This window comes from Fringilla coelebs (assembly GCF_963513975.1).
Source record: "Fringilla coelebs genome assembly, chromosome: 1".
Classification (NCBI taxonomy): domain Eukaryota; kingdom Metazoa; phylum Chordata; class Aves; order Passeriformes; family Fringillidae; genus Fringilla; species Fringilla coelebs.
Window position 1 is genome coordinate 113,063,886 of NC_140028.1, and position 16,525 is coordinate 113,080,410.

Genomic DNA, 16,525 nt, shown 5'->3' on the forward strand with positions numbered 1-16,525 from the left:
ATTATTAATCTGTAAAGTAACTACTATTGCCCTTAAATCTCTATAGCATTCCTTGCATCATGTTACTGTTTTCAAATAACTAGAAATGCCAATACCTTAATGAATCAGATTACTACAAAATAGTCTAAGATTGTTAGAATACAAAAAAAAAAAAAAATTGCAATTCCTAATATAAAAGGAAGCGGGCAATAAGACAAAATCAAGGACACAAGCAAAAGAGACCTACTGCCTCCAAATAAAAAGCATCAAGGTGCAATGCAGCTAAAAAAAACTATGACTGCAGGTTCTATAAGAGCTGATAATTCAAATGTGATCACTTACATAAAATCTATAAAAACAAGTGCATAACTACTGGAATAGTTTGCTAGTTAAAGGAGGGTTTTTAAGTTTGGGTTTTTTTTTCCTGGATAGGAGTCATTGTGTATTACAGTTACCTAAATGAATTCAAGTTCATTTAAGGGCAAAGGTATGTTTCTGGAGCTACTCCTGCTGTCTGATCTGTCAAAGAATTAACAGCCTTAGCAGTTAGGAACAGAAGCCTTACCAAGCAGGATGCTTTTCTAAGGGAAAGGAAAGAAGACATGAAATTAAGAACCAGGGCCTCTCAGGAATGGCCTGAGCTATTTGTTAAATGCCTCAGCACTGAGATGTCCCAGTAACAATAAGGATGTGGCAAATCAAGAATCTTGACACTCCCAAGAACTTGTGAATTCTGGCAAATAAGTTCTATCTGGGGAGATAAAGTGAAGAAAGTGAGGATGTACTAATTGTCACATTGCAGTATCATAACATTATGAATAACATTCATAATGCCACCGGATGCCTTCCAAAAGAAGATTCCTGATACAGCAAAAAACTGCCCCTAATATTGACTCATATTTTATTAAAGCTGAGGATACAGTGACAGCTCAACAGTAAACTGTATGTAACAATTACTCAATAACACCTTGCATAGAAGGCTTCAATAGTTTCTTGCTTGTATCCTTTGGGCTTTTTTTCTCTCTCTTTTTTTTTTTGTCATGTAATGACAAGGACATTGCTCATGTTCATTGAAATACCTCCAACCATACAAGCTGTGATCAGTAACACATCTACCAGCATCTCACACTGCCCTTATATTGCTATTTCCTATTTTTCAGGGAAATACATTCAAGACACATGCACAGAGTAAATCCAAAATGAGCCTTAAATAATCTTGTTCAGGGCAACAGAGAATAATGAATGTGTCTTCAATGAGGGGCATAATTACAACAAGCTGTCAAAGGAAACTTTAAGAAGGTTTGGGGGCAGGGGGAATTAAAAGCTATTTACCTCTATCAAAGCAGAATGAATAAGGGTAATGAGTAATAACCCTGAGAAAATGACAACAAAGGGGAACAGTCTCAGCTCCATGAGTAGGAAATTAATCAAGTTCCTCTTTTGTTAACAGGTGTTACACAATAAATTCCCTGTGTTCCACCCTGAAAAAGCATCCTTAATACCAGAAAATAAAAAGTTCTAAGTAAACAAAAAAAAAAAAAAAAAAAATGCTACCTTGCCCTTGCAATACATCACTGGCAAATGTCTCAAAGCACCTTTTAGTTCAATACAGGAAAAGAAATACTCAGTGTATCATGGCATTTGGCTTTAAAATTATGGGGAAAAATCCAGTGTCCTAAATTAACAAGTAGGCAATGGATGCATGACTAGGAGATCCATTTGGACAACACCAAATGATTTGCATGAAGCACAAGGTAACAGCTAACAAAGCCCCAGTGTGCCTACTGGAGATAGGCAAGCTTGGATATCTTGATTACATCTACCACACCTCAGTCCCTTAAGCCAGGGAATACTTAGTTCAAGTCAGAGCAGCACAATGCAGTTGTGTAAACAGAAGACTGAAAATCAGGAAATCCTTAGTTCTAAAATGGGATCCAACTGTGCCCCTTTTTCCTGTCCACAAAAAAGTTAATGAAGCAGCCTAAGCAACCCGCCCTATCCTCCCCCCTGGACAGAAATAGGAGTGTGGAACTGCCAGTCTCAGTGAAGTGCTGGGAAAATTAACAGGGATGGATTGAAGAAGTTCACATCTTTACCATATTCTGAGGAAGCAAAAGGCTCCATAAGAACTAAATATTATTAAAATACTGAGTAGAAGATCTTTTCAAGGGGAAATTACTACATTTCCTTTCCCTATGTATCGATTACTCATTAATGCAGCAAAACTGAGAAAGATCCGATTTGATAGTTCTCAAGGAATGGTTTTCACTCCTACATATGCTCTTGATTTGACACTACAAATAAAAATGTTATTCAGTAGACCCCCAACATCTTCCAAAACTACTCCTGAGGGCCACAATTTTAAGACTTTTTGTGCAAATTATCTTCTCTAATGTCCATTCCAGCTTATTCTTACATACTTATATGTACTTGAGAAATAGCACCCACAAAGATTGCTACTGCTACTTCTTGTAATGAGGAAAATTTGTTTAGATGCTTATTAATTTCAGAAATTTTAATATGCTTTGCACCTTCAGATTTATCTAAATGTCTAAAAAGTCTATTTATATTTATTGAAATAAATATAAAACCCCAAAAAACAAAGGCTATTCCTAAGCAAAAAAAAAAAACCAAAACCAAAACCAAAACAAACCCCACCCCAATCCCAACAGTGTTAAATGTCCTATATGTAAAAGCTAATGTGAATGCCCAAGAGTTCTGGGCATTGAATGCAAAGCTATAGAAAACACAGATGAAGGTATTATATGAAATCATGGAACTGTGAGCTTAAAAAAAGTTCAGAAAGCAGAAACACAAGAGGGACATTGGCCAGGTCATTTTGCCCTTTATATCACATGAGATATTTACAAATTACAGTACATAAAACTTTAAAAAAACTCAACCAACCCACAAAAAAAAAATTAAAATAAAAAAACCCCAACCAGACAACCAACACAAAAACAAACCAATACCAAAACCAAACAACACAGCACCACCTTTTCTTCACTTTTTGCACTTTGGCAACTGATGTAGTTGTGTTGAGGGATGTAGGTAGGTGAATGGCAGTAGGTAATATAAATGAGACTGAATAGGAGGGCAGCATTTGGAAAAGACCCTGTAGAAAGAAATGAGCCATGTAGAGAAAACATGAGAACCCTTCTGCAGAATACAAGGCACTAAATTGCATTTGAGTTTTGCTCTTCTTTCAGAAGCTATTTGAAAATAAAAAATGTTCTTTGAGTAACCACAAATAATTTTTATATAAAAGGACAATGATCCTGTTCAAGAAATCTCAGTGTCAAGGTCTAAAGAGAAAGAAATGGTTCTTGAAAGCACAAAGTCCAATTCACTCGCCAGCCAAGCACTTTTCTCCTCCATCTGTTTTGGAGAATTTCCCCCTAAAAACTGTCACAGCTTTTTTATTATACACTTTTGCTTCATGGTGAACAAATACAATTAAAAGCAATGGTATATAAATGTGAGAGCCATGAGCCTTGGAAAAGTCAGTGAACCTTGCAGCATATTTAGCCCTGAAGTGAGATTTTACATGAACATATACAAGCTTTAGATCATGTATTAAATTGTTTTGTTCAGAATACGACAGGAAAGTTGATCCAATCACACTAAATCCTGAAGAACCAATTTATGTCTGGAAGCACACAAGAAGAAATCTCCTTTACCCAAACGACACGCTTAGAATGCATTCCAAACTTCCTGTGTGTCATTGGCCATGCTGAGCAGACAGGCCTATGATTTCTAATCTAATCAGCCTCAGAGTGGCTGTGAAACCAACAGCTGTGTCTGAGCAATCAGAAAAATAGATACAGAACAAAGGGGAAGACCATCTCATCAGGGCTTCTCCCTCAAGTGCATAAACTCGGCTTCAGTGGAAAGTATAAATATTTCATTCACTATTTTGTACTGTATTTCTCCTGGGATTTGTGCTCCAACTAGTTTCTTTTAAAGGTGCATTAATGTCTTCTTTTAACAGCATCCCTTCTAAACTTTTCCCCTTGCTTAATGGGCCTGAAGGGATTAAACCCTTAGCAGAAAAATGCATCTGTTGTACATAAGATCACAGTATTAGACTATCATAATACCAACTCATTTATTCTCATTTTGTGGAAGTATACCTTCCCTTGAGAATGATGCTACAGGGTATATTTCCTTCCTGATGCTTCCTTTCATGTATTGTATGTTGTTAAGGAGAAACACTTGTATTCAGACATAGAAGCCCAAGGCCCACTTTTTGCCTTGTGTTTTGAGGCCACATTATGCTAGAAAGATGTCTAGGCTGGCTAGAAAAGAGCTCCAGAAAAGAAAAGAGCTCCAGAAAATCTGCCTGTCTCAGTGAATATGCATTGTACATTCTTTGTGCTTGTCACAGCTCTGGACACTGACCAGATAGAACTGACTTAAATTTGCTTTTGCTTTAGGTGACCTCCTTCCTGTGCATCCATTGGAGAAAGCTGAGTTTAACATGTCAGCGAGGTCAGCTGTGGTCTAACTGCTCGAACACACACCATAATAGTCAACACCAGCCCAAACAGTGGTGCCATTTGTCTTGCACTGGGCAAGGCTTTGTCTATGCAGTCATGGCTCCCATAGTCCTTTGGCTTCACATTAGATAGGATTCCCTGCAACTGCATCATAGTCTCCATCAAGGCCAGGTCTCCAAAAGAGCCTTGAAATCAATAAACTAGAAGGACTACAGGTAAAAACTGGTAACTACTCTCAGTTACTTTGGTAACTGAGCCTTGGTAAACTTGGCAAAATTTATTGTTCACCTGAATGGAAAGATGTTACTTCATCTGTCAACTAACTTCACTTTAATCCAGATAAAAGAACTTGTGTATATTTTGTGCCAGGATGAAATGTAAGAAGAACATTTTCCTACTAGGGCAAGAGAGGTAAGACAGTCTTAGGCAATATTTTCCAAGGGCAGTTTTGAAGAAACCATTTTTTGAACTGAACAGAGAAGAATGTTTAGTTCTCCTAGCTAACATGATAGTGATCAGGAAGAAATATAGAGCCAATGTTTAATGGTTCAAATGGAGATGCTGGCAACAATCTGGCTTGGAAAGAGACAGATCTGCAGAGGTTTTGACTCAATATTAATCTATGTTGAACTGAAAACCCTAAGTGCTGGAAAGGGAGAAGGTACCAAATTTTCCTTTTTCTTCATGCCAGCTTTTTTGCAGGATCCTATGCTCTTCCAGGTTTAAAGACAGTCATCAGTCTTACCTTAACAGAAAATTAAGATGTCTGGTAAATAACAAAGGATGAAGGGATGAAGGGGTCACTCAGTCAGAAAGTAGATTATGCAGCCTGCAGTATGCTTGCAATGTGACAGACTTCCTTGAGTGTGTTAATCAATAGTTAGGATCTGTCTAAATGTGTAACAAGCTTCACCTTTTGAGAACTCATATTATCCAAGAGGGGGGTTAATGAACATTAGCACAAAACAGAACCATGGTTGCAAAATCTTTAAATGACAGGGAGAGGAAAATAACACCAACTTGGAATCATTGCAGGCTTAGCTGCTGAATGATGCTGAGAAGGGCACAGTCCCTGTTGACTGAAACTAGACATGAATTCAAGCCACACAAATTCCAGCTCAATTTCAGACTTGCCATTATTTTTGCAACCCTGCACAATTCAGTAATCTTCTTGACTGGACTGCCCTTGCCTTCACTTCTTCTCAGTGAAAACAGTGGAATAGTCTGCTCTGCCTAATGCACAGAATTACCAAGGAAGAAAAGAGTGCTTCTTATCCCTTTCCATGACTTTCCTGTTTACTGTAAAGCTTCCCCTATTAGCCAGAAAATGTAAATGCATTTGACTTCCATATTGCAGCAATGTATGGTTGCATAATCTTTCCGTCTGGTCAGCCTTCCCAGTTGTCTTTCATCTTCCCTGCATAGCATCTGTTTTTCAAAGACAACAGATTCTCTGCTGTTGTCCTGGGACAACGCTGGGACATCTTCCCTGAGGAAGACATTTTGTTGCTGTTTTGCTTTGTGTAAATTAGCAGCGACATCTTCTGAGATTTTTGCTAAACCTTTGGGGCTGTTTTTCCTTTGCAAGGTGTCTGACTAAAGTGTCAGCTCTGTTTTCACACTGGACATCCAACACATACTGTTTTTGTTGGTGCTTTCATTAAGCTGAGCTATGTAAAAACCAATGCGCAGTGTTAAAGGCAGAGCATAATAGAACTGTATTATTAGCCTCGGCCTCTGAAGCATTTTCATGTCTGTTTATCTCAGAATATGGATAGAATACCTTAGTCAGGGTGGCAACTGTTACTAGATTATCTTTTCCATATCACTGTTACACATGCTGCAAAAATACAGAGCCCTATTGTGAGATTTTGTGAGATTTTGTGGTCTGTTTTACTTTACCCTCAGCTGATAGTTCTCATTTACTTCTTGACAACCCAGTATATCTAATGTGGAAGCTCCTGAGACTAAGAACTTTACTAGGACATAACAATTGACTGGTTTTGGTTCTTCCTCCATTATGGAGAAGTGTTCAATTAGAAATCCCCCAAAGACAGCAAATCTTTAACCTTTGGCATCTTGGCACTTTTAGAAAATTAACCCATTTTGAATTGTTTCTTGTTAAGCATTGAGAATCAAATTTGCTAATCAGTTTTAAAACTATGGATACATTACTCTCTCTCTCTCAAATTCTTTTTACATCTATAGAGCTATCCACACTTCTAATAAATCTGAGCTGGATCCAAGACTATATTGATCTTCAGACACTGGCTGTGTATATTAATCTCCACTATTTTTCTCAGAGTGTATTTCCCTCATTGACGAGGTAATTGGACCACTGGGCAGGTATAATGCTACAACCACAACTATTTCCACAGAAAGCCCCTTTCTGATTGCATTTTAAGTTACTTTTCCCCAAGTCTCTCTCATCGATAAATGTTGACATTTCTGCAGCAATGAAGGATTACTTCAATCATGTAGAAAAGGAATATATAAAATTACCAGGCCCCTTCTAAAGGCTGGCTGGGAAGGTTATATAAGCAATAAGCACCTGAGTCAGGTAAAAGGTTTGAATATGTGTGTAATGAAGGAATATTTACATAAGTACTCTGTTCTATCCAAATCTGAAATAAGCGCCACTATTCAGTTTACATTTCAACTTGTCAGACTGATCAAAACAGAAGATGTGCATGTGAACTGAAAATTAAGAAGGAAAAATAAAAACATTCCATCAGGCAGTAGTATGTAGTTAATCTTCCAAGTGAGGAAATAATAACTCTGCATGTGTGTCTTTCTGTGGAATGAAGGCCACAGCTTTTGTGAAACACAAGCAAAGGTAAGACTGGAAGTTAGATTTGTTTTCTTATCCCTTTAGATGGCACATAACAGCGATCCCAAGGATTTCTAACTGGAAACAAAGGCTGAAAACTCTTCCCAAGATTTTCAGGTAACACACAAGCTAAACTTGAAAAGACTACATCAATATTGGGTCAGTCAGACTAGCATCCCTCTCACTGCAGGCACAGTGTTGGCCCAATTTCTTTCTCACCAAAAGCCAGAAATCACCAGGTGGTGATATATGCCATGCTTCAACAGGAAGATCTTTTCATTATACTGCTGGGGTCAAATTCTGAACTCAGATGTATTAGCACAGAGCTACTCTATCAAAACCAGAAGAGCTGTTCCAAATTATTGAGTAAAAGAGAAATTCTAAACTCCACCTGGAGGTATAAGGAGACCATTATTTTATTTTGCACGTGTACACAACTATTTTGAGAGGTCAAGTATGACCTTAAATTTAAGGAGACCTCAACATGCTTAGATCCCATAAAAGAGAGACTTGGCCTTCCTACATCCTCTTCTGCTCTCCTATCAGATCCTTGCCTGATTTCCCAACTAATGATCATGGCTCTTCAAATGCTCTCCCCCTCCCAACCCACTTATAAGCACTGAGATAGCAGGAGCTGGAGTCTGAAACGAAATCCTACAAGCCTGCCTCATGCAAGGCAAGGTCAGATGCTGAGCAGCCAGATCTTGCTAAATTCCTGCTGGCTGCCTTGCACAGCAGCAGAAAAGTGCAAACCAGCTGATTGACAGTGACTGGCTCCTGCCTCATGCATAGATTGCTCAAATTTAAGGGCAATATATCTATACTGTAGAAAGGTTTCCCTGGAAAAAGGACTCTCTTTAACACTCGGTAATATGGCAGAATTGAGAACTTGTGTGTCCTTTTGATTTGTATTTCTAACCTTTAGCTTCCATTTTGAAGAAGCTGCATGACACAAATCCCTATCTCCCCCTTCCACGGTTTAAGCCAATAAATTCACAGAAACCTGATCACCTATGAACACATAGTTTCCATCTTTTCTCCTGGGTAGCTGCTAAAGTAACCAATTCCTCTCAGAGGGAGTATTTCATGTTCCTCAACTACTCCCATTGCTCTTGTCCCTAAGAAATTTCAAAAAGAAGGCTTTGCTCAGAAATGGTCATTTAAATGGACCACCAAGAGTAATGCAATTTTCATCTTTCCTGAAGACAGCAAGTAATTTTATTTAATTGCAAATTTCATGCAAGCTATATTTCTGTATAGTCAACCTTCTAATCACTCTCCAAACAATCTCTTAAAAAAAATTCCCGTATCTGCCATACCTAAGGATCATACCAAACTTTGAAGCGATTTAACAGCAGACAGCCACTAGCAAAAAAAAAAAAAATTTGAAACTTCAGAGGCTATAGAAATTCATTGTTTCTTTTAGCTGATTATAAGCTTATAGCTAAGATTATACAAAACAAACTTTAATAATTGCTACAGAGCAATGAGTATAAATTCAAGCTGTGTCTCACAGAAAAAAAATTAAGCAGTCAATAAATTGTGTCTCATAATAAAATGCAGTAGCTACACTGTGCTAAAAATAAATGATCCTGCTACTATTCTATTGAAATATTTTATTAAATCTCCTAAAGTGCGAGCTAAGGCTCTGGGATTCACCCCACCCAGTAAAGCTTTTAGAGAGAGAGAAGAGGCAGCTCACAATTACATAGTTACCAGAAGAATCCTACATTTTACTTGCGATAAAGGGCAAAATAGTTCTCTGCTGTGTGAAAACACAACCTCTGCCTGTTTTAACAGCAGTCAGACCACTGCAAGACATCAAAAATATCTAACTTGCAATTCAGGCAACAGGTTTAAACCCACCAAAATATTTAATTGTTTTTTCTCAGCCAGTATAAGTAAGCATTGCTAGAAGACAGTGTAATAGACCAGAAGCATGGGAAATTAGAAGAATCTTCAGGCTGTTAACAGTTACGAAATACTCTGATTTACATGTAATTGGGATAAGGAAGTCAGACACTGCCAAGGGCTGAAAACTGTTTTACTGGAAATGTCACTCCACAGATCCTATTAACAGCCTGACCTTCCCTTCTGGCCTGGCCTGAGCCTGTCTAGGTGCTCCTGCACATCCACAGGCAGGGCCAAGAACTTCTCTGCACAGCACCTGGATTGAGACACTAGGGGTGAATTGACCTTGCTTGACCCTGAGGGCCTCAGGATGTCCAGATTGTGAAAAGCGCTAATGGAGCACTGGACAGTCAACATTTTGGAAATGATGGAAATACAGAACTTGCCAGTGTCCAAGAAGGAAAGATTATTATCTGCCAGGGAGCAAAATTATGATCAGAATAAAAGGCCTGTTTTGCAAAAGTGATTTGACTAAAATTTGTCCGTATAAAGTAACTATAATCTATAATTAATAGAAAAGTCGAGTATTATCTATTTTATATATAATTCTAATTTTGAAATTTATGAAGTATTTTCCCTACAATTTAAATTTTAAAAATAGTTTTCTCTTACATGTCCACCAGCATGGACAGTTGTCCATCTCACAACATATTACATTGCCCCAGAGAGAAAGAGAAGGAAGATAACAGATATACTGGGAAATGTCTACTTAATGGGACAGAGCTCTTCATACTTCGACAACCCATCCAGGGGTTCTGATGACATAATCAAAATTACACCTAAGCCTTTGTTCAAAAACCAAGGACTTTGCTGTATTTCAATTTTATTCAGAAAATAACAAGGGAATAAGCAGGTTTTTTTCAAAAATAAAATTCTACTTTCTTTTTTCTTTTTTTTAATTATGTCTTCTCAGATTTCAAGCTATTTGTTAACACCTGTGAAGGTGGTTGTACATAACCCCAAGAGTTATTGATGACTAATGAAATACTTCTCTGGGAAAATACAGAAATATTTTCAGTTCAAGTGTTTGTTCAGATGAGAGGTTTCAAGTCACTTGGCAGCACTTCAGTAAAACCTCAGAAAGCACTTGAGCCCTTCTGCCATCTTAGCTACTCAATTCTTAACCCTTCAGCCCACGTGTATCTTGACTTCAGTTTCAGTGCAACTAATGGGTATTACAGCCTTTAGTCCTTGGGGCAGTATCTCTTCCACTTCAAACCCTACAGGGAAAAAAGGCATCTGAACACAGGCAAGGGAATAATGACATTTCCACCAGAAGCAACAGCAATCTCTCTTTTTAAGGATATCCTCACTCTCACATGCAACAATTAAATATTCTTTCTCATTTTGCATCAGTTAAGTCAGCTCCTACTTGGAATTCTAATCTTGGTCTCCACTAATTGTGTATTAAATTATCAAAAATAAATGTTCCTCAGGCTGTCCCTCCCAGGAACTGCCTGAGGGAGGAGTTCTCCATAAAAACCACTGGGAACAATTGTTTTTCCTATTTTTCCTTAGAACTGCTGTGATTCCTCCAGAAACAAAAAGAAACACTACTTCTGTCTCAGAAAGCACATCAGCTGAAAGCTCTTGGGGACTGGGAGAGCAGCAGTGTCTGGCCCTTCAAGTTTGCCTTGCTCCCTACCAAGCCCTCAGACAACTGATTGCCACTGGTGAGAAGAGATAACTGGGTAAGACAGATCTTAGTTTTGCTCATTTTACATTCCTGTGTCACAAGTTGCCTGTAACCTCAACAAACACCTGGCATGGCTCCTCTTGTCCTGCTTGCATGCTGCCTCTACTGCCAGCCCATCATCCCCTTGTGGCCTGCATCACCCCTTTTGCTCTTTCCTCCTTCTGCCTGGCAAGGGCACTGGTGTCCCTGGCTCTGAGTTTATGAAAACAAACCACAACAACAGCCTCAGGGTGATTTCTCACCAGATAAGCAGGCTATCTTTGAGGTAATATTGTGAGATACAAGCACAATCTTCTTTACAAACCTCAGACTTTTGGAGAGAACTGGGGAGTCCAAGCACAGTGAATGACAAACAAAGTCACCACATCAGCAAACAAATTGTTCCTGTCCCTTCAGTGGCACAAACTTCCAATCCTGTCCAGATTACCCAAGCCAAATCCACTCCTTGAACTCTGCACTTTGAAGAAAATTGCGGGAAAAAGCCTCAAAATGGAAAGAAAATTCAGAAGCATAGAATGGAAGATCCATACTTCTTGCATGAAAGTGAATGATAGATACAACGTTAATGTACATATTTGGGGAGTTCTGTTACAGACCATTATTTTAAAAGCTGGTTAAAATTGTTACTCTGTCATGGCATTATTAGTGAACAGCAGGCAAAATGAAGGATCTATTTTTGAACTCTCCTTCACAAAACAAAAATTCTTCACTTTTTTTTCCTACGTCTATTAGAAATTCAGGAAGATAATTTGCTGGTTTTAGGATGGTAAACCACTGCCTGAAATATTTAGAATTACCTTAAATTTCCCATGGCATCAAATTCTCAGGGCTATTCCCTTTACCTGTTTACTTAGATTTGAAACTACAATTGTGCTTGTGGGTGGCTTATGTAGCTCTCTCAGTTTGCTGTTTGTTTACAGCAAATAGAGCTCAAATACAAAGAGCTTCTCTTTCTGTACCTTGAAATTAATCCTGATAGATGCTCATTATAAGTAGTCTAAAAACTAAAAAACAAAAGAAAGCAAAAAATCTCACCACCCTCCCAAGTACAGCATCTCCTTGTATGGCAGGATGTCCACATATGCAGGAAAAGGTGTGTCTTCAACTGGAATGAACTGTCATATTAATGGAAAATGGAAATTTACTGTTTAAATCTGCAGCTGATTTCTGCATCATCTGAAACACTACAAATTGCATTTCTCATTATGAGGAAAAACAAAGTCACTTGGGAAATTAGTTTTACTTCTCACCTTCTTTGTGCTAAAAAATGCAAAAAGTCTGAATTGAAAAACAGGAATAATTGACAGACTATTTCCCCAGCAAAGGGTTATTATGGGAACACATAAAACTGGACAAGTATTCTAAATTAATCTTATAAAATAAAACAAGAAAAAGCTCCTTTTTGTTTGTTTTATGCAGGTATAAAATAAAAATCTTTTCTTCCTACAGACTACAGACTTGAAAAGACACTCTAAAATGTTCTGTTAAGATCTAACTTATCACCAGTGGTGAATTCAAATGAGTTTCAAACATACTGAACTATCACTTTGCAACATATTACTTATCCAGGATTACTTTAATTTTCATCCAGTGCTACTAAAAATTCAGCTCTCCTCCTCTGCCACATCATTGTGTACATAATGAACTTTATGATTTCTTACAGGCACAATCTATTGCTTTTGGTTTGACTTTCAGGAAGTTTTCCCCAAGTAATTTTTCAGCAAGTGAAGAAAGTCTAAATAAAAGAACTTTCCTGATGAGATCTGGCATCTTATTTTATTACACGACAGGATACTTAGGTTTTTAAAAGATTAATGTTTTGAACAGATCTTTGCAGAGGATATGCTTAAGAAGCACTCACCCTCGTATCACCTCTAATATGTCCAACATCAGTCTTTTGGAATTAAAAATCAAACAAACAAAGAAATAAAAGAAAAACACTGTGTAACTTCTTTTAGTCATAGATCAAACTTGTGGAGTCTCCACAAGTCTACTTCAAAAATACTTCTCTGACCAGGTCAGATTTAATTTGATTTTGGACTTTGACTTTCAAAGTGAGAGATCCAAGATGTTGGGGGAAAAACACCTCCCAAATGCCACAGGGTAATCCACATGGGGAGTCACCCTCATCTCTACCTCAGGCAATTGTCTCTGTGCACATGGATTTAATGCTGTCTTGGAACTGACAATACTTTCAAAACATCAGGAATGCCAATGGCAAGTATTACTGCATCATTCTGATTAGGGGGTAAAATGCTACAGAAAAAAAAAAAAAATTGGGTAAGTAGTATCTTCTGGTCCGTTTAGTGAGGTGGTAGGTAAGAAAAAACATGAGTGCCAATCCCACTAAAGCTCTCCATCTAATTTCATTCCACCTTCGTTCTCTCGAACTGTAAAGGAAACGTTCCCCCATAGAAATACTGAGGTTAACCATTAATATTTTTAGGATGCTACGGAATCCTTTTATTAATTAATCTCAAAATTATCATCAACAAAAGTGCAGGGGAACATTACATTTCCTGGGTCTAGAGCATGGGCTGCTTTCAGCAGCCTGTGTTGCCTCAAAGAAGACAAAAGCAATTTTCAAACAAAAGCAGCGGTAAACTTGTATTTTTAGCAACTATCAAAATAATTTCTAAAAATTACCAAAAAACCCACCGACAAACCCCAAAAAATGAAAAAGCAAGCAAAAGAAAACAGCAAAGCTATTTCCATGAGACAGAGCTAAGTGCTGAGAGAAGAGTTGAGGGATGAATTCCAGCTTTGCACAGCTCTGTAAGTGGGTGTGTATTAAATATACTTTATTCCAGCATTTTTAAGCATTCTGAACACCTCTAACAAAATAGTTGGAAATAATAACTATTCACAATTGACAGAACAAATGTAAGCAACAACAACCATACAAGCAATTATGTAAAATGTGTCTAGGGAATTTCCCTCCATCAACTAAGAAAACAACATTGAAGAAAACCATATGGGGATGGAGTACAGCATGAAAATATTTTAACTGTTACATCAATAGGAAAGCGTGAGGATTTTTCTTAGATGCCATTTCTCAGAGACTATGCACTTTTCTTCTTTACCAGTTGCAGGAATACTGTTATTTTTACATTCATGGAATTTAAGAGCAGATACACATGTGAAAGGTGAATTTTCCAACCATATTGAGAATTATCCCAAACATTACCACTTGTCCAGTCTGGAAGCGATGCAGCAGAGTACTATCAGGGCAGCTTCTTAAAATGAATAGTGTGACTACCTCAATCCCATTCTGGAAAGTTAGTTTACTTCCACCCATCCTGAAAAGTTATTTTACTGTCATGAAGTACTGCAGGAAAATTATTGTTATGTTACAATTTTATATAGATTTTATTTAATAAAATACTATCAAGCTGAAGAATTTCTTTCTCCAAACTTTTAGGTTTAGATTGACCTATAATAAAAGTGAATAATTTGTAGGATTTCATTTAGTGAGATCTGGAGTCCTTTTAGGATTTACCAAAATATTCAGTGATGTTAATGTCTACAGTAATTAATCTCAGGAAGGCTCTTTGTTGTTCTTGGGGTTTGGGGATTTTTTTTTTGTCTCCTTGGGTTCATTTGCTTTTACTACTGCACATCACTCTCCCTTTTGATACACAAAATCCAATGCAAGCAAAGTGACTACCCAAAAATAAGTTCATTTGCAGGGGTACACTCCCATTTGCAGGTTCTCATCTTTGGATTTTTCATGCTTTGCTGAGCGCTTCATTTGGGCTGGCAGATTTGGTGAGTCATATGGTGACAATTCTCATTTTCTGCAGCATCTGAAATGTCCACTCATGGCATCACTGACAGCTAAAATTAGATATTTGGCAAAGCATTCCTAGGAACTAAGGGCTTGATCAAGTTGCCTAATTTTAGCTGCCTAGTGCCATTTGAGATGCCCTGGAGTACCCCCAGCAACCACAGAGACCTGGCAGGTATCACACAAAACCTACAGGAGACCTGCGGTCCTGCAGAGCGGGAGCTGCAGGCAAGGAAGGATAATCCCACATTTCAAAGGGCACAGGACCTTTTGTTTAGACTCTTTTAGGAACTGAACACTATGTGCTTGCCACTGGGATATTGAAGAGATCAATTCTCCTGTCTTAGCTTGTTCTTGCATCACATTCCATGTCTTTGCAGGCGGGTGCACGAACTCTCACTGTTGCTCTCTGGCACAGAGCACAAGGAATAAAAAATATGAAAATAGGTCAGAGCAAACGTTAATTTTGGAGGGGTGAAAGGGTTGGTAGAGGACCTCTTCCAGGGAATCAAAGGGAGGGCTTGCATACTTTCTCCATATTCATCCTATCATCGTTTACTCAGAGGAAAAAAAGAGATCTGCTTAAGGAATTGTTCGTGTTAGATCCTATTGTGTCATGGGTTTCCTTGGAGGTGTCCAAAGCAGGATCCAGTCTTGCCTAATTTATGAAATTTGACATGATTTCAGACTGGGGTTGATAAGGTTTGTGTTTAGGGAACCCAATGGCATCTCTAAAGATTGTAATTCTTCATCCACCTCTTTTTTCTGACTAGATTGTATAAAAGTAGAATAAAAAATTGCTTTATTCTTCTTTTTCACATTAAGTAGAAAATGGCTTTCTTGAGATTATGCATTTGCACTGGACTCAAGAAAACAGACCCCTGCAGAGCATGAAATGACACTGGGGAATATATTTTCCTTGACATACTGGGCATTTTTCATCTGAGGCAGCTCTCCACCATTCCCTCCCCTTTTTATTTTTAACATAGTTATGCAGTACCTCATATAGTAGTCATTCTTATAGTCTCCTTAAAAAGAAAATGAGCACCAACAGTACAGAGGGACAAATAATGCTTATCATAATAAAAACATTATGGTCTCAAGGAAGTAAGCACTCTTTGGAAAATGGTATGAAAAATACAATGCTCACGTAGTTTCCCAGTGGCCAAAATTTCAAATTTACTCATGAAGGTGTAAAATATTTCCTAGAAACCTGCTGAAATTACATGAAATCTAATAGTTTGATGCCCAAGGCAGGGCTAATAAACCTTCCCTACTTCAGCCCAACAATTCAACTGCCTGAATAAACAACACTCAACAACTACCACAGCTCAAGTGTCTCCTGAATATTAGACGCTTTTCTCCAACAAAATAAATCTCATTGAAGCCAATATTGATTCTGACTGGCATATATTTCTGTACAGATCAGCAATTTGCCTTTTTTTTTTTATCTGAATCAATATACATTGGTCTTACACTTTTCTGATAGGGAAACTGCTTCTAGACCCTTCTGCATTAACTCGATCTGTTCAGCTGCACAATGGATGGGTTAAGACAATTATTACTGATATGGCTGAAGTTATTTGCTCACCACCATTATCAAATAGTGCATTCAGAGCATGAGCTAGAAATAGCATGCTTAAAGAGTGGCTAAATGGAACAAATGTTTAAAACTAGTGTCTAGTTAATGAACAAGGATATTCATTGACGTACTTCTCAGTCAGAAATGGAGATGAGAAGCTTGCTGTTGAGTAAAGATCATTTAAGATATTTCAGGACCCAGTGTAGATTGGTGGTGGAATGAGAGCCATGCCAGGAGTTCC